We start from the raw sequence: 22,726 nt of genomic DNA, 5'->3' as shown, positions 1-22,726 counted from the left end.
TTAAAAATTTTTATATAAAACTTTTAACATCAACTTTGTAGTGATCCTAAAAAAATTTAAATTAAATAATTAATTAATTAATAAGAATTATTAATTTAATAATATAATATAATATTACTATTATTATAAGGACAGATGAAGATTGGAATTGAATTGCTAAACCCACCTCCCTTCCCTGAATGCATGTTCTCTCTCTCTCTCTCTCTCTCTCTAAGATTTCTCTCCATTACCCAACCAAATTAAAAAATGAACACCAATTCCAGATCCCAACTCTGCTCCCTAGCTTTTTAACCAGCGTAATTTCTTCTTTTCGACATCGTAGACACCACTCTGGGAATAAAGTAAGGGAAATAGATTATGTCGATTTATTTTGAAAACATATTTTAAATTTAAATTTATATTGTAAATTCAATTATTCACATATACCTATAGTAAGTTTAACTGCATGAATTTATTTGAGTTAAATTAAACCACGGATATTTGATCCAATCGAATTTTTAAGAATATATTTGAATTAAATTAAACTGCAAAGATTTGATGCAATTGAATTTTTTAGAATATATTTGAGTTTAATTTAACTCTAGGGTTTTGATCAACTTGGATTTTTTGAAATATAATAAAATTAAATTAAATAAGTGAAATTGATTGTACTCGTGTCCGATTAATACATGATATTATATGATTGTCGAGTGAGGGAGGTTCTTTTATGCATATATGTAGATTTATGTAAACAGAGTTATTTATTAAGCCAAATTATGTTTCGAAAAGAAAATGAATATTTTCAATTATATAGGTGTGAGTACAAATTTCAAATGCTATTTCATTTAAAGTTAAATTAATGATTATATTTTGCTTACATAAACACTCATTTACCACACACTGGTAATAATCTATTCCGTCTTATTCTCACTCTCAATAATTTTATCACATTTTAAGAAAAACAGGGAGTCAAACCTACCGTGTTATGGGATTGGGATTAGAATTTAGAGTTTTATTGCAAGTGCTTGCGAGATACTGGTTGTATTATATTTTTGTCTATTTTGGGATATAATATGAATACTTGGAGCTACATGTATAATTATGGGGTATTAAAACTCTGGTATAATTTTTTTTTTTTACGTTAAAAATATTTTCCATTGTCCTAATTTTAAATTAAATTATAGAAAGGTGTACCAGGTACCCCACTTTGGGTTCGGGTCGTTATAATTATGGTATCAGAAATACATATATGGAGAATAGAACTCCAAGCCCCACCGGGTTTGAGGCGTTAAAAACTATAGCAATAAAATTTTATAACTATACATGTCTTGGCCGTCCAACTGTTAGCACGTCAGGAGAATTAGTTTCACATCTCAACTTGTGGCTGAGCATAATAAATGACATTTTGGTTCAACAAGGCTTGATCAAGGCACTAATCGGGAAGAATTCAAATGATATCAAAGATGATGATTGGGCAGAATTATAGATGAAGACAGTCAGCACAATCTAATTGTGTTTGGCAAAAGAAGTCAAATATTCGCTATTAGATGAAACTTCACCAATGGAGCTCTAAAAGAAATTGGAGCAGAGGCATATGTCAAAGTCCCTCACTAATAAGTTGTTTCTAAAGAAGAAACTTTATCAACTCCGAATGAATGAGGGAAGTAGTTTTTTTTATCACACAAATGATTTCAACAAGATTTCAACCCAATTATTGAGTCTCAACGTGAAAATTGATGAAGAGGATAAGACATTTCTGCTTTTGTCGTCTCTACCATGTTCATTTGATGGCCTAATAACAGCATTGCTCGTGGGGAAGGATACCTTGATGTTGGATGATATGATGACATCACTTCAATATTCTGAGACGCTAAAAAGGCTGGTTGAGACTTCTCATGAGCAGACTTTGATAGCTAATAGTGAGAGACAGATCGAAAACTTGAAAGTAAACAATGGCGTTCAAAATCAAAAAGACGAGATACGAGCGATGTTGTATGCTATTGGTGTGATAAAAATGGTCACCTCAAAAGAGACTGTGAATATCGAAAACGGTATGAAGAAGAAATGAAGACACAAAATGATAATGTATTAGAGCATGCTACATGACATGATAATGATGAGGTACTTGTAAAGATAAGCAGCTTCCATTGACAAATCAATCAAAATAATGTGCAGTATCGATACAGCAAGAAGTACAGTTATATGAAAAGGAAGTGCCAAAAATTAATGGGAAAGAACATGAATGCTCGCAGCAGTCTAAACGATGATGGATTAGTTTTGAACTCTAAGAGTTCAGTGCATATTTGTTTTAAGAAATATTTTTTCAATTCTTTCAAAGAAGTTCGCAGTATGATATCACTCGGTGATGAGTCTTCATGCGATGTAAGAGGGATTAGATTTGTGAAACTGAAAACACCTATTGGGACGGTCTGTATTTTAGATGACATAAACTTTGTTCCAAGGATACGAAGAAATTTGATCTCCCTTAATCTGTTGGTTTCTAAGGATTGTCACATCTCTGTTGCAGGTGGGGTCATGGAGGTGACTCTACGTGACTCAATGATTTTTACAATGAAGGAGTCTCGTGAGCTGTATCAGTTGATGGAAACCATAGTGGTTGGTGGTTTGACTTCGAATGATAACAACTGCACGTCGTTAGGAACGGATAGACGAGTTCGATTTGCCGATGAAGAAGACTGTGCTCTTTGCATGATTCAGACGTTTGAACCAAGTTATTAAGATTTGCCTCGATCGAGTTCATATCAAGGTGGAGCTATGAACTTGAGAGTTTATACTCACCAAAGTGGAGATTGTTATGGTGAGACTCATAATGGAGTCGGCAGCCGCACCAACCCAGCTGCATTCGTTGACGTTGGAGACCAAGGGCCACCAACCCTACCGACCATGCTGAAATTTCAGTCGTCTCTGCTTAACTTTTACCCTCCATTCATGTGTGTGTGTGTGTATGTGTGTGTGTGTGTGTATAACAATGATGTGTGTAATCTGTGTGGCAAGTGTGTGTAAAACAGAGTGAGGTGTGCAAAAGTTGTGCAGCAGTTGTGCGTAGTGTGTGAGGCAAAGTGGAAGTTGTGTTGAGAGAGAGAGATAGAGCGTGTCTGTGGACGTGGTCGATTCGACCAAACCACGTAAATTTGGAGTTCCATTTTTGGGCTGTTTATTTTGCTCGTGTGTGATTGTTGCTCATAAATCTACCCGATATCAGAGCGAGGTTGGAGCAAAATACATACATACATATATACACACATGGATGGGGGTTAAATGTCAAGCACAAGCGACTAAAATTTCAACATGGTCGGCTGGGTTGATGGCCATCAGTCTTCAAGATTAACGAACACGATTGGGTTAGTGCGACTATCGACTCCATTACAAGTCACACCCTAACAATCTCCACCTCTGCGAGTATTCAACTCCCAAGTCCATACCTCCACCTTGACATGAATTCGATTGAGGCAAATTTTCATAACTTGATTCAAACTTCTGAACCATGCAAAGAGCATTGCCTTCTTCATCGGCAAACCGAACTCGTTTGTCCATTCCTAACGATGTGCAGTTGTCATCATCCAAAGTCAAACCACCAACCACTGTGGTTCCCATCAACTAATACAGCCCACGAGACTTCTTCCCAGTAAAAACTAATAGTCACGTCGAGTCACCTCCATAGTTCCACCTCCGACAGAGATTTGACAACCCTCAGAATCCAACCGACTAAAGGAGATCAAATTTCTTCACATCCTTAAAATGAAGTTTACGTCATCCAAAATACAAACTGTTCCAATAGGAATCTTGAGTTTCACGAATCCAATCCCTCTGACATCACATGAAAACTCATCATCGAGTGACACCGTACCACAAACTTCTTTGAAAGAATGGGAAAAAAAAAAATCTTTCTTAAAACAAGCATGCACTGAACTCCTAAAGTCCAAAACTCATCCATCATCATTTGGATTGCTACGATCATTCATGTTCTTCCCAATCAATTTTCGGCACTCTCTCTTCATATGGTTGTACTTTTTCCAGTATTGACACTGCACATTATTTCAATTAAATTGTCGATGTAAGCTGTTTGCCATTACAAGGACCTCATCATTATCATGTCATGTGACATGCTCCGATATATTGATACCATCCCATGTCTTCTTTTCTTTTTCATACCGTTTTCGATCTTTACAGTCCCTTTTGAAATTGCCCTTTCTATCACACCAATAGCATACAACCTGGCTCGTATCTCATCCTTTTGATTTTGATCGCCATTGTTTACCTCCAAGCTTTCGATCTTTGTTTCTTCATCTCTCACTATTAGCCACCAAAGCCTTCTCATGAGAAGTCACAACCGACTTTTTTAGCGTATTAGAATCTTGAAGTAATGTCATCACATCATCCAACTGCAAGATCCTTCCCCACAAGCAATGCAGTTACCAGACCATCAAATGAACCTGGTAGAGACAACAAAATTAGAAGCGCTTTATCCTCTTCATCAATTTTCACGCCGAGGCTTAATAATTAGGTTAAAATTTTGTTGAAATCATTTGTGTGATAAAAAATAACTACTTCATTCATTCATTCGAAGTTGATAAATTTCTTCTTTAGAAACAACTTATTAGTAAGGGACTTCAACATATATCTTTGCTCCGAATTTCTTTCAGAGTTCCATTGACGAAGTTTCATCTAACACCGAAATATTTGACTTCATATGTCAAACACAATCGGATTGTGCTAAGTATCTTCATCTCTAATTCTTCCCAATCATCATATTTGATATCATCTGGCTTCTTACCGATTAGCAACTTGATCAAGCCTTGTTGAACCAAAATATTTCACTCTGCTTTGCCACACGCTAAAGTTTTCCACCCATCAAACTTCTCCACCTCTAATTTTGAAACGCCAACACCTGCCATTCTACTACGAATCTCACAAAACGGACAGCAAAGTTGAATTCGGGACGACCGAAAACCTTAAAAATGATTCAAGTCGTTCGAAAAACAGATCTGAAATGGCTCCGAAAAGACCGATTAAAGTTCCCAATCAAGTCGATCAATTTTGGTCAAACTTAACGGAATATTTCTCTAACATACTTAATAATCCTGATGGCATTAGTAATGCCATTAGCTGATGTGGCCATGGGGCACATCTGCTGACATGGCACTATAGGGCCCACCGCTTACATTGCCTGGGGGTCACTAATAATGCGTCTTGTGGGGCCGTGGGTACCCTACCAAGGTGGCAGATGACGTGGCACAGGCACTGCATTTGACGTGGCATATCCCTAGACCGCTTACTAGGTGCTGACGTGGCACATTGACTCGACACTAACTAGACGGACACACGCTGACGTAGTGGATGTGGTGGCGCTGACTAGGGCTGACCTCATGTTGACGTCAGCGTCTTCAACCTTCAAATGCTCATAGGCGATCTCCGGAGCGTGGGAGAGTGTGAGCCCATTTGCCGACCACCTGCCAGCGCGTTAAGGCACGTGGGAACATCATCTAGCCACCGGTGGCACGTGTAGCCTCGTCTGAGTTCCATTTAAGCTCTGATTACCACCGTTGACTTTGTCTCGACGAGAGGAATGCGATGATGGCCTTAAAATGCAATTTTGAGATACTTTACAGATGCTCCGAACCAACGATTTTGCTCCCATCTAGCAATTTTGTTCCATCCTCGCTTTGATACTAATTGTTAGGGTGGATCTATGAGAAATCGAGCAAAATAAATAACCCAAAAATGGAACACCGTGTTTACGTCATTCAACCAAATCGAATTACATTCGACGTGGCATATTGATATTAATCATGAAAACAAGGCTCCTAACAAAGAACCTTTGATAATTACATTTTCCTCTTCTTATAAAAATTGTCCTCAAAATTTGCTAATTTAAACTGAATAATGTATTTGTGCTCTTAGTTTGAATGATTTAGTTAAGTCTTATTATAAAACCAATTTGGCAAAATATTTATCTAGGTGACTGAAGTGAATTGTTGGTCTAATTGGGGTTGAAGTGAAAAAACTCGAAAAATGTGAAAAAAGATTAAACGAAAAAATAAAATAAAATAAAATAAAATAAAATTCGGCCCTTCTCTTCTATGTGCATCCTCAAGTTAGAGACTTAACTCAACGTCAACATCTATTGAAGTGCTAGCGGGGTCACCGTTGTCTGCCTAGATTTTTTCTTGGCAAACGTGACCTCTTGTAATGTGGCCAGTTTGGGTCTAAAAAAGGGAAAGAATGCTTGTTTGTTTGGCAAGGAAGAGTTGTCCTCTTCACAAGTGTGAATGCTCGTAACGGGTCGTCGAATAACAGAATGTGTTTCTCAACAAAAGTAGGACAAATGGGTGTATAGACTCATCTTCTTCAAAAATATCCACTGTGGTACTGAAATTGTAAAGATTATGACTCATTAAGTGATGACGATGTTAGCTTTATTAGCAGAGCATTGTCCATGGGGACGAGGGCACGAGCTGTTAAGGTAGTGATAGGGATATTGCTCAAGGTGACGATGGAAGGATGAGGGAAAATTGATGACTAGTGGGGAAGTAAATAAAATGACAGCCGCTTCAACTAGTCCTCCCCTATGCTTACAATTTTCGAACCAGAAGCGTACATTCCTTAGCTCGATCGGGTCATACCGTTGAAGTCATGCTACAAGTAAGATAGTCCGCTCCACAAAGGGGAGTTCCCCATTACTAGTGCAGAAGCCCTCTTCTATAATCATCTGTTGTTCCTCGCTAAGTTTCCACCTTTGTAATGGCGATTTAGTCTTACTTTCAACAACTTTGGGAGTTGGATGATTTGACAACATTTTTAGTTAAATGAAATGAGTAAAAAGACAACTAAAAAGAAAGTTAGGAAAAGCTAATCTCTACAAATCAAAAAACGATTGCTCAAGATGGAATAAGGCTATGATGCTTGAGTTCGAGGAAAAACCTTTTTTAGAGGGGAATGGCCGCGCGTCATGATTGTCTTAAACAACCACATTTCGACTCATAGAGATTAGCCCTTCCTAACTTTCTTCTTAATTGTCTCAATACTCATTTCATTTAACCGAAAATGTTACCAAATCGCCCAACTCCCCAAGTTGCTAAAAGCAGTACTAGATCGTCATTACAAAGGTTGGAACACAACGAGGAACAACGGATGATTATAGAAGAGGCATTCTGCAGTAGTAATGGGAAACTCCCCTCTATGGAGCGGGCTACCTTGCTCACAGCACGACTCCAACGGTATAACCCGATCGAGCTAAGGAATGTACGCTTCTGATTCAAAAATCGTAGGCTTAGGGAGGACTTAGTTGAAGAGACCGTCATTCCAACTACCGTCCCACTAGTCATCAATTTACCCTCACCCCAACCGTCACCCTGAACAGCATCCTTACTACTACATTAACAGCTTGTACCCATCCCCGACAATGCTCTGCTAATAAAGCTTACCACCGTCATCAGTCTAACAAGTTTTAATCCTTACAATTTCAGTATCGCAGTCACCACGATGGATATTTTGGAAAAGATAGTCTATACACCCAATTTCAACAGGTCCTACTTACATTAAGAAACACAATCTATCACTCAACGACCCGTTACAAGCATCCCCACCTAAGTCACAAGTTGAAGAGCGCAACTCTTCCTCCCTTGCTAAACAAACAAGTGTTCTCTCTTTTTTTTTAAACCCAAGCCGACGACATTACAAAAGGTCAACGTTGTCAAGAAAGAAAACAAGTAGATAGCAATGACACCGCTAGCACTTCAATAAATGTTGACGTTGAGTTAAAGCTCTATCTAAAGCACACATAAGGGAGAAGAGCCGAATTTTATTTTATTTTATTTTATTTTTTTCTTTATAATCTATGAGATATATAAATATATGCGTGTGTATATATATATATATATATATATATATATATATATATATATATAAATAATTTCGTTCAATCCCTTTTCATATTTTTTGAATTCTTCCACTTCAACTCCTATTAATCTAACGATTCTCACTTCAGTCTCCTAGACAAATATTCTACCAAATTGGTCCTATAATAAGATTTAACCAAATCTTTTAAACCAAAAACGCAAATACAATACTCAATTTAAATTAGCAAATTTTAAGAATAAAATTTTTATAAGGAGCGGAATATGTAATGATTTCAAAAATGTATATACGATTAAAACATAATAAAAATAATAAAATAAAATTAATCACTAAATTAATATTAATACGAAAGTGTTTCTCTATTAAGATCCTTGATTCTATAATTTATATCTAAAGGACCTAATCTAAACAAGTACTTAGAGATCATTGTGGCTCATTAGTCACTCACTAAAAATTGGCTTAGTCAAAATAAAATTTCATAAGATAAAAAAAATTAACATAAAAAATGTAATAATTTCTATTAAAAAAATAATTCATTAATTAATTTAATTAATTAATTAAATGAGTGTCACCGCGCACTCTCATTTTCCACACATATATTCACATCCTCATCTCATACCGTTTCTCCCACATCCATTCCTGTATTTTTATTAAAAAAATTATAATTTCACCCATTTTCCTTACTCTTATAAATTCAATTTTTTTCCTCAAAATTTTTTTAAACTCTCAGCATTTTTCATAAAAATTTTGTAAGTCCATACCTCCACCTTGACACGAATTTGATTGAGGCAACCATGCAAAGAGCACCACCTTCTTCATCGGCAAACCAAACTCGTTTGTCTATTCCTGACGACGTGCAACCGTCATCATCCGATGTCAAACCAATAGTCACGTCAAGTCACCTCCATAGTCCCTTTGATGTTAGCGTCTTCGACCTTCAGACACTCACTGGGCAATCTTTAGAGCATTAGAGAGTGAGTCCACTTGCCGACAACCTACCGACGCATTAGGGCGCGTGGGAAAGACGCCTGGCCATCGATGGCACGTGCAGGTGCATGCGTCATTTGAGCTCCGATTACCATCGTTGACTTTGTCTCGACGAGAGGAATGTGATGATGACTTCAAAATGCAATTTTTAAATACTTTACAGATGTTCCGAACCAACGATTTTGCTTCGATCTGGCAATTTTGTTCCATCCTCGCTTTGATACTAATTGTTAGGGTGGATCTACGAGGAATCGAGCAAAATAAATAACCCAAAAATAGAACACCGAATTTATGTCATTCGACCAAATCGAATTACATTCGACGTGGTGTATTGATATTAATCATGAAATCAAGAATCCTAACAAAGAAATAACTTCCTATTGATATTAACTTAATAATAATTTTTATTTTATTATTATTATGCTGTAATTGTATATACATTTTTTAGATCATTACATCTTCCCCCTCTTATAAAAATTGTCCTCAAAATTTGCTAATTTAAACTGAGTAATGTATTTACGCTCTTCGTTTAAATGATTTAGTTAAGTCTTATTATAAGCCCAATTTAACAAAATATTTATCTAAGAGACTGAAGTGAATTGTTGATCTAATATGGGTTGAAGTGGAAAAACTCGAAAAATGTGAAAAAAGATTTAACGAAAAAATAGAATAAAATAAAATAAAATTCGGCCCTTCTCCTCTATGTGCATACTCAAGTTAGAGACTTAACTCAACGTCAACATCTATTGAAATGCTAGCGTGATCACCGCTATCTTTCTTGACAGAGTTAACCTCTTGTAATGTGGCCAACTTGGGTTTAAAAAAGGGAGAGAATGCTTGTTTGTTTGGCAAGAAAGAGTTGCCCACTTCACCTTGTGACCTCAGGTGTGAATGCTCATAACGAGTTGTCGAATAATAGAATGTGTTTCTCAAAGTAAGGACATGCTGAAATGGGTGTATAGACTCATCTTCTTCAAAATATCCACCATGTGGTAACTGCGGTACTAAAATTGTAACGATTAGGACTCATTAGAGTGATGACGGTGTTAACTTTATTGGCAGAGCATTGCCAATGAGGATGAGGGCATGAGCAGTTAAGGTAGTGATAGGGATATTGCTCAGGGTGACGGTGGAAAGGTGACGACAAATTGATGACTAGTGGGGAAGTAATTAGAATGGCGGCCGCTTCAACTAGTCCTCCCCTACGCTTGCAATTTTTAAACCAAAAGCGTACATTCCTCGACTTGATCGGGACATACCGTTGAAGTCGTGCTGCAAGTAAGGTAGCCCGCTCCACAAAAGGGAATTTCCCGTTACTGGTGCAGAAGCCCTCTCTATAATCATTCGTTGTTCCTCGCTGGGCTTCCACTTTTATAATGGCAATCTAGTGTTGCTTTCAACAACTTAGCGAGTTGAGTGATTTAGGAACATTTTTAATTAAATGAAATGAGTAATAAGACAACTAAAAGAATAGTTGGGAAAAACTAATCTCTACAAATCAAAAAACAATTGCTCAAGATGGAAAAAAGCTATGTTGCTTGAATTCGAGGGAAAACCCTTTTTAGAGGGGAATGACCACGTGTCATGATTGTCTTGAACAACCACATTTTAACTCGAAGAGATTAGCTCTTCCTAAATTTCCTATTGATTATCTCATTACTCATTTCATTGAACTAAAAATGTTGTCAAATCACTCAACTCCCCAAGTTGGAAAAAAGCTATGCTGCTTGAATTCGAGGGAAAACCCTTTTTAGAGGGGAATGACCACGTGTCGTGATTGTCTTAAACAACCACATTTTAACTTGTAGAGATTAGCTCTTCCTAAATTTCCTATTGATTGTCTCATTACTCATTTCATTGAACTAAAAATGTTGTCAAACCACTCAACTCCCCAAGTTACTGAAAGCAACACTAGATCGTTATTACAGAGGTGGGAACACAGCGAGGAACAATGTATGATTATAAAAGAGGTCTTCTACAATAGTAACATGGAACTCCCCTCTGTGGTGCCCTACCTTGCTTGCAGCACGACTCCAACGATATGGTCCAATCGAGCCGAGAAATGTTTACTTTTGATATGAAAATCAAAGGCCTAAGAAGGACTTAATTGAAGAGACCACCATTTCAACTACTGTCCCACTAGTCATCAATTTACCCTGACCCCAACCGCCACCCCGAACAATATCCCTACTACTACATTAACTGCTCGTACCTATCCCCATCGGCAATGCTCTACTAATAGAGCTTACCACTGTCATCAATCTAACAAATCTTAATCCTTACAATTTCAGTATCGCAATCCCCATGATGGATATAATTGAAGAAGATGATCTATACACCCATTTCCAACAGGTTCTACTTACCTTGAGAAACACAATCTATCACTCAACGACCTGTTACAAACATCCCTACCTAAGGTCACAAGGTGAAGAGCGCAACACTTCCTCCCTTGCCGAACAAACAAGCATTCTCTCTTCTTTTTAGACCCAAGCCGACGACATTACAAAAGATCAACACTGCCAAGAAAGAAACCAAGCAAATAACAATGACACCACTTACACTTCAATAGATATTGGCGTTGAGTTAAAGCTCTAACTTAAGCACACATAAGGGAGAAGGGCCAAATTTTTTTTTTAAATAATCTATGAGATGTATAAATATACCAATATATATACATATAAATAATTTCATTCAATCATTTTTCATATTTTTTGAATTCTTCCACTTCAACTCCTATTAAACTAACAATTCTCACTTCACTTTAGTCTTCTAAACAAATATTCTGCTAAATTGGTCCCTATAATAAGACTTGACCAAATCTTTCAAACCAAGAACACAAATGCAAAACTCAGTTTAAATTAGCAAGTTTTAAGAACAAAAATTTTATAAGGAGTGGAATATGTAATGATTCCAAAAATGTATATATACAATTAAAGCATAATAAAATAAAATTAATCACTAAATTAATATTAATACAAAAGTGTTTCTTTATTAAGATCTTTGATTCCATAATTTATATTTAAAAAAAGACCTAATCTAAATGAGTACTTAGAGATCATTACAGCTCATTAATCACTTACTAAAAATTGACTCAGTCAAAATAAAATTTTTTAAGATTAAAAGAGTTCACGTAAAAAATATAATTATTTCTAAATAAATAATTTATTAATTAATTAAATTAAATTAATTAAATGTGTCACCACGGACTCTCATTTTCCACATATATATTTACATAAATTAATTAAATGAGTGTCACCACCCACTCTCATTTTCCACATATACATTTCGCTTCACCCATATCCATTCTTTTAATTTTATTAAAAAAATTATATATTCACCCACTTTCTTTACACTTATAAATTCAATTTTTTTCCTCAAAATTCTTTTATAAATAAAAAGCTTTCAGTATTTTTCATAAAAATTTTTCAAAAGAAGATAAAGATTAATTAGTGAAAGAATTAATCACAAAGGGAAAAAAAAAATTTAATTCTCTCACCCACTCTTCTTCTCAGAAAAGGTTAAAGTAAATTTTGATCATGTTATTTATTTTTCATAAAATTTTCTCAAATTTACTTTTAAACTCCTCTAGTATTTTACCGCATTAATTTCTATTTAAGAAAATATATTTAACACAAAAATCATATCATGAACTTATTTCTACGTTACATATTTTATAAAAATATGATTAGAGATGACATGAGTAAATTATATTTTTATAAAAATATAAGTACAAATGAGATTTTAATATCATTTTAATTACATATATTATATAATAAAATGTTTTCAAAACCCTTATGGATGTATATGGTAGTAGATTTCCTCTAAAACCATATGATTCCAAATCAAGACTTGATAGAGAAAATTTTGTTTAATGATGATATACGTTTATTTAATTTGGCCGACCAGTCAGTTAAGTTCAATTTTTAAACCACACAACTCGATCATTGAGATAAACATGACTTACAATTATTTTTACAATATATATAAATACATATATAATTACATATACAGAATTATTAATGATTTAAAAGAAAAATATATGTTCATGTGAAATAAGACCATTTTTATACACCTAAATAATGATGTGAAGGAATTGTACAAGGAAGAATTTTAAAACACACACACAAGGAAGTCTATTTTAAAAAAAAATAACACACAAGATGTCTTTTAAAACACGCACGTGCACACTCACTCGCAAACGCACCCACCCTCACCCAGAGAGAAAGAATAGGCTAATTTTTATTAAAAAGAAAAAAAGCTTAAATTTCAAGTATACAAAAAAAGAAAAATTTAAATGTGAGTTCATTAAGAAAATAATGATAATAATTTTTAACAATATAATATAATAATGATCTTTAGCACACTTCATTAAGATAACAATTTTTAATTGTCAAATATACATATATATATATACAATAATATAAAATAATATTTATTTTAATAAAGTTGTTAGACAATAATATGACATTCGTACTAAAGGGAGGGCTTACTATGAAAGGGGCAGAGGCCACACAGGCAACCACGCCCGCACCCGCACCCGACTGTTACTTTAATAATACAATTTATTTAAATAAAGTTGTGAGATAATAATATGGCATTCCTACTAAAGGGAGGGCTTACTAGGAAAACAATGAGAACTGAAATTTTTGTTTTTTCCAAACTAATTTTTGAAAAAGTTATTTATTTAATTATAACTATAATTTTTTTTTTGGGTTGTTATAATATAAAAATCAATTTTTCAAAATTCAGTTCTTAACATTTCACTTTTCAAAAACCAATTGAATTTATTTTGATAAATTTACCATACTTTGGAATTTATATTCCTTTATTTTAAATATTTTCATAAAAAATTACATCCTGATGCAACACTAGTCAGCTAAATTACAGAATTAAACCACCAAATACAACAATATTCTAGCATTCACAAAAAAAAAGAGTAAGGATCGAGACGTCATTACCTCTCCATATACCTTTCATCCACCGCAAGACATCTGGAACATTTGTAGTTGGAGCAACCCTTTCGCCACAAAGCACTGAACCAATTGAGCTAGGGCAGTCCTTAATAAAGCAACAGACAGATCTTCTAGCACTCGCACGCAACTTCAACTCACCAAAACCAGTTTTCACTCATCTTCATCCTGCGCCACACCACTCGGCCTGTCCAATCTGAAGCGTGTCCAGTTCAAAGCAAAGAAACCACGAGCCAGCCGCGAGTTGGCAAGCTTACCAATTTCATGGCCTTTCATCCACTTCATCGATAACAAATTTAATCTACAAAAAGCTACCAGAGCTTAAAAACTGTGGCTGGACACCTCATTTTTATCTACAATTACAACATACAGAACCCCCCCCCCCCCCCCCCCCCCCCAAAAAACCCCAACAATAAAAATTAAAGTATCTCTCAAGGTGTGGTTCAGGTGGTAATGCGGGCTGCGAGAGTACCTCTCATAAGATAAGGTGTTCAAATCATTTCGGGTTCGTTTTTCCTCCTGGATTCCTGAAATTTATCTCTCTTTGGAGTTGTGGGATTGGCTTCAAGGGGCGCGAGATTAGACACGTGAATCGTAAAATAGACACGTGAAAATTCGATGCGTAATCCAAAAATAAAAATAAAAATTGAAGTATCTACCCCTTGGATGATTATAACTCCCGCCTCTACAGGACACCAAGTACCAACCATCATAATAGTACAAGCAAAACACACAACCACTCCTGTGACAACATCAAGAGAACCAAACCTTTTAGACCAAATAACAAACAAAAGGGCATACTCCAATATTTCATGAACATCCATTTGACATTTGAAATAGAATAAATTCTTGGTGACAGATTATTTTGAAAGAAAAACAAATCTATACAATAATTGAATTCAATAGTGTACAGAATAAACCACATTCGAAGGTTGGCGCAAGATTGTTTACGTAAATTTCACACTTATGAAGTCTCAATGAACTAAGATAATATCATCACAAAGCGCTTGCAAGACATGCACTTGAAGTTGAAGATAACATGATTTTTTTTTTTTCACTTCAGAGTAGTGCAATGCGGAACTGAATGAACCAGGCATAGCATATTTAGCCAAGACTATAGAACTTTGGTATGGTAAGTCTAGAATCAGGGAAATGAAAGTGAAATGAAGATTGTGGCATTTGCAGACACCTTTATACAGAATATGGATGAAAGAGCAACATCATTTACCTTCTTCTGTGCGTGGAAACAGGAATCCAAACCATTCAGTATTGCAGCAGCCTCTCTATATCAGAATCAAGTTAGCGTGAATTCTACTTGTTCGAACGTGGATTAAATGAGGAAGAAAGTACTATCAAGGACCATATACGAATATTTGGCAAGCCAAAACTATGAAAGGAAAATTTTGAAAAAGAAAAAAGAAAAAGAACCACGACACGCAAATGGGGAGAGCCGGGCAAAATCCCCGTGCCATCTTCCCCAAAACAAAAAAGAGAAATTTTTTATTAACACTTTGACCTGCCATGCAAGCGCACCTGACATGGCAACGGTCGGATGAGAAACACATACAGTTCACATATGGAGCACCATACAATTGTTCTAAGCGCTCTCGATCATCCTCCCTCCTTTCTTCACAGAAATATATGAAATCGCATCATCGTATAATCATCAAACAATAATATAGCATAAAAAAAATCCTTATATGCCAGACACCACCAGATCTATAGATACGCGCAGTTCATTTGACCGTTCGCGGATCTGCGTCGACCAGATCAAAGATTCATCCACAGATCTGGTCCGGAGGCACAGATTTCTCTATGTCGCTTATCCGAATACAACGACATCATCAGAACGGAGATCGTCGCGTGAATATGGGTGTAGCATATATTAGAAAACGCAGCAGCGAAAAACCATCACGGAGAGAAAAGATCATGCGGTATAAATATCCCTACCTTCTAATCCATCACGCCTTCAAGCAATTTGAGAGTTTCAGTAAACTCCGCAAATCCGGAAGCAAACACACCCACGAGAACGCGAACAGAGCACATCTAATAATGAATCGAAACCACCGCTAACCGGATATAACACAAGCAGGAATCTAATAAGGATAGATAGAAAATTTACATCTAATAGAAGATCTGTTTTAAATGAAGCCTTCGCAGGGATAAAATGCATCAAGCGTCAAAATAAAGATCGCAAATCGATCAACTGAGCATACAATATAATCAAATCAGCACAAGAATTATAGTTTTTCACATCTAATAGAAACAGATCTATTGAAAACCTTCAAATAAACGAATAATTTCAATTAACCTGTCGAGGGACTTCCCGAAATTAAGAAATAGACAACAGAGGACAAAACCTTCGTCGAACGATATGAATCCATGATCAAAATGAAGATCGTGAAACGATCAATAAAGATCCGAGGAAAGTGCAAATAAAAACTAGACTGAGAAGAACATATGAGGAGATAAAGATGAACGGTTCTTGAAGAAGGGTTGGGCTGTGGAGGAGGATGGATGAAAGATAAAGGCCTTTGGGTACCCGTGTGATTTGGTATTTATTGAGTTCCCGAAACAATCTAACGGCTATCAATTGAATGGCTGATCGGATGGTACACTGGCAGGCTGGCAGGTAACGTATCAACGGCTCCCGATGATCTCTGCAGAAGATACTCGACCATAATTTTGCTAGTAGGGTTGTTTGGATTAAGGTGTTTGGTTGAAAAAAGGGAGGAAAGGAAAGAAACTCTTATAAAAGCATGATAATTAATAATAAAATAAATGATGATGCGACCAAAACTTTAGGTGATTCGGATATACCTATTTAACAAAATAGATAGGATCAAAACTTCACTATATTAAAAAAATTACAACATATATCTGGTTTTGTATAAAATATCTCACTTCTTTACTTTATAAAATATTTCACTTTTTTCTCTTATTTTCTTTCTTTTCTATTTTTTACATATTTTTCTTCTTGCACTTTCTCTACTCTCTTCTGCTTCTCTTGTGCATCGTCAATTTCTTCTTCGCAACTCCTCCTTATATAGCCAAAGGCGTAGGCAAACTTCATTTTCTTTTCTTTCTCAGTAAACAATGTTGACTTTTTCTCTTTTTGTTTTACATTTTATCATTATAATAGTAGATGATGGAAATCGGTGAGAGAGATAAAGAATATTAGATTGATATTATAGAGACCCTAAAAATTATAACAATTGAATAATAAAAGAAAAGAGGGAGAAAAAAAAAATTTTAAAGGGTGCATAGTAGAATCTCATCGACAATTGGGATCGTCGACAGGGACACGTGTCTTGTCGACGAGGAATTATCGAAAGGGCTATTTAAGGGTCTGAAATTCGTTGACGAAAGTTATGAGTTAGTCAACGAACTCACTTCTTGACCTCATCAATGAAGTGATGTGTCTCGTTGACGAAACCAAGGGTACAAATAGCTCAAACACGGGTTTTTGGCAAGAAATTTTGCATGTGGAATCTCTCTCTCTCTCTCTCTCTCTAGATTTTAGCTCTCCTCACCTTCTCTCCTCGATTCCAGTCCCGTTCTTCGCCAGATCGATGATTCGAAGCCGCAACACTACTCTTGGGAAGTTTTTCTTTATTTCTGCAGGAGTGGATCATTGGTTAAGTTAATTTGGGAACTGTCACGCCCCGAACCCCGAAATGGGACCCAGGGGTGAAAACATAACCTAACCTGTCCCTGTATCATACAAATCATCATTGATACAGTACAAAGGATGAGGGTCCGATCCCGTGGGGTTCTCAGGCACCCTAAACACATCCAATCATAATCTACGCAGCGGAAAAAGTCATTCTATATCAATATATGCAGTACCATACCAGAGTCTATACAAGAGCAAAACATGACTCTAACAAAACGTACAAACTGGGTGCCCAAATACAACTCAAAATGGCAACCTAACAAAACTACAATCATAGCACTTATCCAAGCGCTAACACAGTACACTGGCCACTACGCTCCCTACATCAGGACGCTAGTTCCGGTTACCCTAAAGACCTATAAAAATGTACGTATAGTAGGGGTGAGACACCTCTCAATAAGGAAGAACACGGGTTATATCGGTGTGTGGCATTTGAGTGTTATCATGATACAATATACACGCAGTTAAATGTATTTCAGTACTAATTTACACAGTGCATACACACACACATACGGCGGTCATTTATACGCAGCCTCATCACAATACATACACATGATCAGTAATCCTCAATGTCGTCACACTCTTCGGCCCGAAGCCGACCCACGACATACGGTGTTGGCCTGTAGCCAACCTACGAACACGGCCCCACCGGCACATGACTAGTCCCCGACTCTCATGGCATCGTGCCGACGCTAAACTGGTGGATCCACACCCTTCAGCTTGATCTGCCGGAATAGGTTCACGCCCTTGGATATAGAGCTGGACACTCTCAGTACCTGGGACAATTTTGGAACCGCGTTCCTACTAGTATTTCAACATATCACACACAAATGCACGCTCATATAACCAAACAAACCACACTCATTTGGTAATCTAAATCATGGTTTTCCAAACAAATATAGTTTAAACAAAGTCAAGGCAGGATCATCCCAACATCACAGTATAAATCAAACATATACTCGATTTTCAACAAAACCCGGGATTCAGCCCGTCGCCCCTTTTTTCCCAAAACTGTAATAATGAAAAACCCATAGTTTTTCCCGTTAGATCCCCCCAAATGAGTAGCCAAAACACACACAAGACCGTGGACCACAGTTCGACCGAGTCCGATTAAAAAATAACCAATATAAACATAGTTCCCCTTACCTTAACCCCGTAAGCAAATCCCAAACTCCAAGGTCCCTAAACAGTTAATTGAGTTCCAAAACCTACAAATCATAGTACGGAATATGTTCACAAGTCCGTAGAAGTTGTAGAGAATCCTTCCACGATCCTCGTGGTAGCTTCCGTTTTCCGATTTCGTCAACGACAGGCGAAGAATTCTAGAGAGAAGAAATAGGGAGAGGTTTAGAGAAAGAGAGATAAAAATCTAAGTTTGCTTAACTTGAAAGAAATGAGAATTTCCTTTATAACCCTTTGACCCGGGCAATTTCCAATTTTGCCCCTCTATTAATATTTAAATCCATTTTTCATATTTTGGGTTCTTATAGAAACCATCCCAAAATTTAGATAAATTAGTTAATTTCAATTTTATTAGGTATTTGGAGTTTCTGTTTTGAGGAGAATATGTTAGGAAAGCAAATATTGAAATTTTGTTGAGAAAAATGTTGATTTCAAGGTGTTGTGCTGTGAACACTATAGGTGTAGGATTGAGTGTTTTGTGAACTTTTCAGTAAGTTAGGTAAGGGGATAAACTAAGTCAAAAAATTTTCATGAAAATATTTATTATTTTACAGCATTAAATTTCAGGAAAATATGTATAATATATAATTATATTTGGAAAATACTATTATGTACAAGAATATGATTTAAACGTGTTTAGTCAAAAAATATGATTTTGGAACAGATTTTACATTCAAGAGGTTACCCTATTTCTGTGTGGCATGAGTTTAATTTCCATATAATGTATATATTAGAATGGAATGTTTTTTTCTCATATCAAGCATGATATAATAGTTTTCATGGCAATTATAAAACAATACAGGAATCATGATTTTACATATTTAAACAATACAAAAAAATTATGTTCAGTATATTATATTATGTAGGCACAAATGTTGTGATTCATGTTATGTATGCTGGCGCAGATGTCATGTTTCATGTTATGTTATACCTGCGTAGATGCTAAGGTTCATGTTGACACAAATGTCATAATCAAGTATAATCAGACATAATTTATGAAATATGTACATAACAGTTATTATTATGAAATACGAAACAAATATGTTTAGTATATGGAACTTATTATATGTTATCAAAATTCAGATGACATGGTTTAGTACAGTTTCAGGAGCACGGTATCATAGTTATATGTTCAAAATTATGATAGTGCTACCACACGACTAGTAATGTGGGAGATGACAGTCGAAGTGGCTTCAATGTAGAGTGGAGTAGTCCCCCTCCCATCGTACTTACAGACTTATGTTTGATCTAGCATGGTCGGTCAGCCATTGCTAGATCCCACCTTTAGGCTGCACAACCTAATCATGTGGGGGTAAGACATGACATCAGCTAACTATCCATCTTGAGTGTATTTCAATATTGTACAGCTATATAAGATAATTTTCATGTATAGCAATCTAGTATGCGTTATTATGATATGACAAATTATATTTTACTCGGTTCTACTACAAATAGATTTTATCAGATATGCTATTTATACTATTTATATGTATAATACGAAAATGTTCATAATGCCACACACTGATATTAGTTTATTTCCCTTACTGAGAGGTGTCTCACCCCAACAATATAAATATTTTAGGAAATCTAGGTAGAGGAGCAGACAGAGTTTCATGACAGTAAAGACTAGTGGGGCTACCTTATCTGAAGGGTGAGTTGTTAAGCTAGGGTCGGGTTTATTTTTGGGTTATGACCCTAGGATACATTTGACCTTTTTGGTAGATGATTGTAAATATAACAGGTTTAGTTGAACTCTGGTATTGTGGTTGGTTGTATGGTATGTTGGAAATTTACGTTTCTTGCTACATAAGTATCAAAATGGTGTTTTGGGTATATCGTTGGTACCCTTGGGTCCAGGTTGTTTATGTTATTCAGTTGAATAGGATATCAGACTTATTATACTAAATAAATTATGAAAAAAAATAAATAAAATATGATAAATTAGGCAGGTCGTTATAGATATGCATGGGGGACATCCACACATTGGTATGTCCCCCCTTCCTATTTTATAACACTCCCTCTTAGATGTCACCCATATATTAACTTCTTCTACTAAGATCTTTAAGATATCTCATTCTGATAAGATGAACCAATTTCTTGAATGTTATAGTTGACAAAGCCTTGGTAAATAAATCGGCTAGATTATCACTTGATCGGATTTGTTGTACATCTATATCACCATCCTTCTGGAGTTCATGTGTATAGAAGAATTTTAAAGAGATATGTTTTGTCCCGTCACCTTTTATGTATCCTCCTCTTAGTTGAGCTATACATGCAGCGTCGTCTCCATACAAAACTGTTGGAATATCACTGATTGATTGAAGACCATAATTTTCTTGGATATGTAAAATCATTGCTCTGAGCCGCACACATTCTCTACTAGCTTCGTGGATAGATATTATTTCAGAATGATTGGAGAATGTTGTTATAATCGTCTATTTCACTGATTTCCAAAATATAATAGTTTTTCCATAAAGAAATATTTATTCAATTTGAGATTTAGTATTATGAGGATTAGATAAATATTCAGCATCTGCATATCCTACTAGTTGATATTTGGAGTCAAATGAATAGAATAGACTCAAATCAGATGTCCCTCTCAAATAGTATATAATGTATTTAATTCCATTCTATTGTCATCGAGTAGGAACAGAGCTATATCTTGCTAGTATATTTACGGTAAATGTAATGTCAGGTCTTGTACAATTTGTCAGATACATCAAAAAACCGATAACACTTAAATATGGTACTTCATGACCAAGTAATTTCTCCCCTTCATCACGAGGTCAAAATGGATCTTTCTTAACATCAAGTGATTGCACCATTATTGGAGATCCCAAATGATGAACTTTATCCATATAGAATTGGTATATTTAGATTGATGAATAAGAATTCTGCCATTTATATATTCAATTTGTAGGCCGAGACAATATTTTGTCTTTCCCAAATCTTTAATTTCAAATTCTGTCATTAAATAATTAACAGCTTTAGTGAGCTAATCAAGAGTCCCAACTAAATTTAAATCATTAACATATATAGCAATTATAGTGAATCCAGATATGATCTTTTAATAAAAACACATGGACAAATTGGATCGTTTATGAATCCTTCTTTCACAAGATACTCACTTAATCGATTATACCACATGCGTCTAGATTACTTTAATCCATATAAGGAATATTGGAGTTTGACTAAATATAAATCTCTAGGTTTTGTTTCAGGCAATTCAAATCCTTCAGGGATTTTCATATAAATTTCACTATCCAATGATCCATATAGGTATGCTGTTACTAAATCCATAAGACGCATGCTCAGTTGTTCAGCGACTGTTAGCCCCATTAGGAATCTGAAAGTGATTCCATCCATTATTGGAGAATATGTCTCCTCATAATCAATTCCGGGTTTCTGCGAGAAACCTTGTGCCACAAGCCTTACTTTATATCAAGTAATTTCATTATTTTCATTTCGCTTGCGCACAAATACCTATTTGCATCAAACAGATTGGACATCTTCTGATGTATGAACTACATGTCCAAAAACTTCTCTTTTTAATAGAGAGTTTATTTCTATTGTGATAGCCTCTTTCCATTTTAGCCAATCCCATACTCTACTGCGACAACCTCAGTGCACTTCGCATGACCCTTAATCTTGTTTTCCACGCTCGCAACAAACATATTAAGCTAAATTATCATTTTGTGTGCAAACATGTTGCACTTGGTTTGCCTATCACTCAACATGTCTCAACCACTCAATAGGTCGTCGATCTCTTTACAAAGTCAATGTCTAAGTCAACTATTCATTATTTTCGTAACAAACTTTGCCTCCAGACTCAGCAAGGTTTGCGGGAGGGTATTAGCAATACACACCCCTCAATCGATTTCATCTATGAAGACATTAATTCTACCCATGAAGACACTTCAACAAATTATGAAAAAATCAATTTTACCAATAAAGACACTTCAGCAACTAATAAAGAAATCAATTCCACCCATGAAGATACTTTAGCAAATCCCTCACCAATTAAAGAAGAATTCAAACCATTACTACACACTTA

General features: G+C 35.6%; 1 long non-coding RNA gene across 4 annotated transcripts; it reads right to left on the bottom strand.

Moving 5' to 3' along the window:
- Window positions 1-1,431: 1,431 nt before the first annotated feature.
- On the bottom strand, window positions 1,432-16,548 carry LOC131163011 (uncharacterized). Of its 4 annotated transcripts, XR_009138899.1 has the most exons (4): window positions 14,474-16,548; window positions 14,287-14,376; window positions 13,803-14,115; window positions 8,359-9,085 (listed from the first exon to the last, which is right to left on the bottom strand). It is a non-coding gene; the product is annotated as an uncharacterized LOC131163011 (long non-coding RNA). The 4 variants fall into 4 exon arrangements; XR_009138898.1 differs by lacking the exon at window positions 8,359-9,085 and adding an exon at window positions 1,432-1,892 and having other exon boundaries at window positions 14,287-16,548; XR_009138896.1 differs by having other exon boundaries at window positions 14,287-16,548.
- Between the last annotated feature and the right edge of the window lie 6,178 nt (window positions 16,549-22,726).

This window comes from Malania oleifera, chromosome 8 (assembly GCF_029873635.1).
Source record: "Malania oleifera isolate guangnan ecotype guangnan chromosome 8, ASM2987363v1, whole genome shotgun sequence".
Taxonomy (NCBI): Eukaryota; Viridiplantae; Streptophyta; class Magnoliopsida; order Santalales; family Ximeniaceae; genus Malania; species Malania oleifera.
The sequence above is the reverse complement of the archived record's forward strand: the minus strand, read 5'-3'. Positions and strand labels throughout refer to the sequence as shown.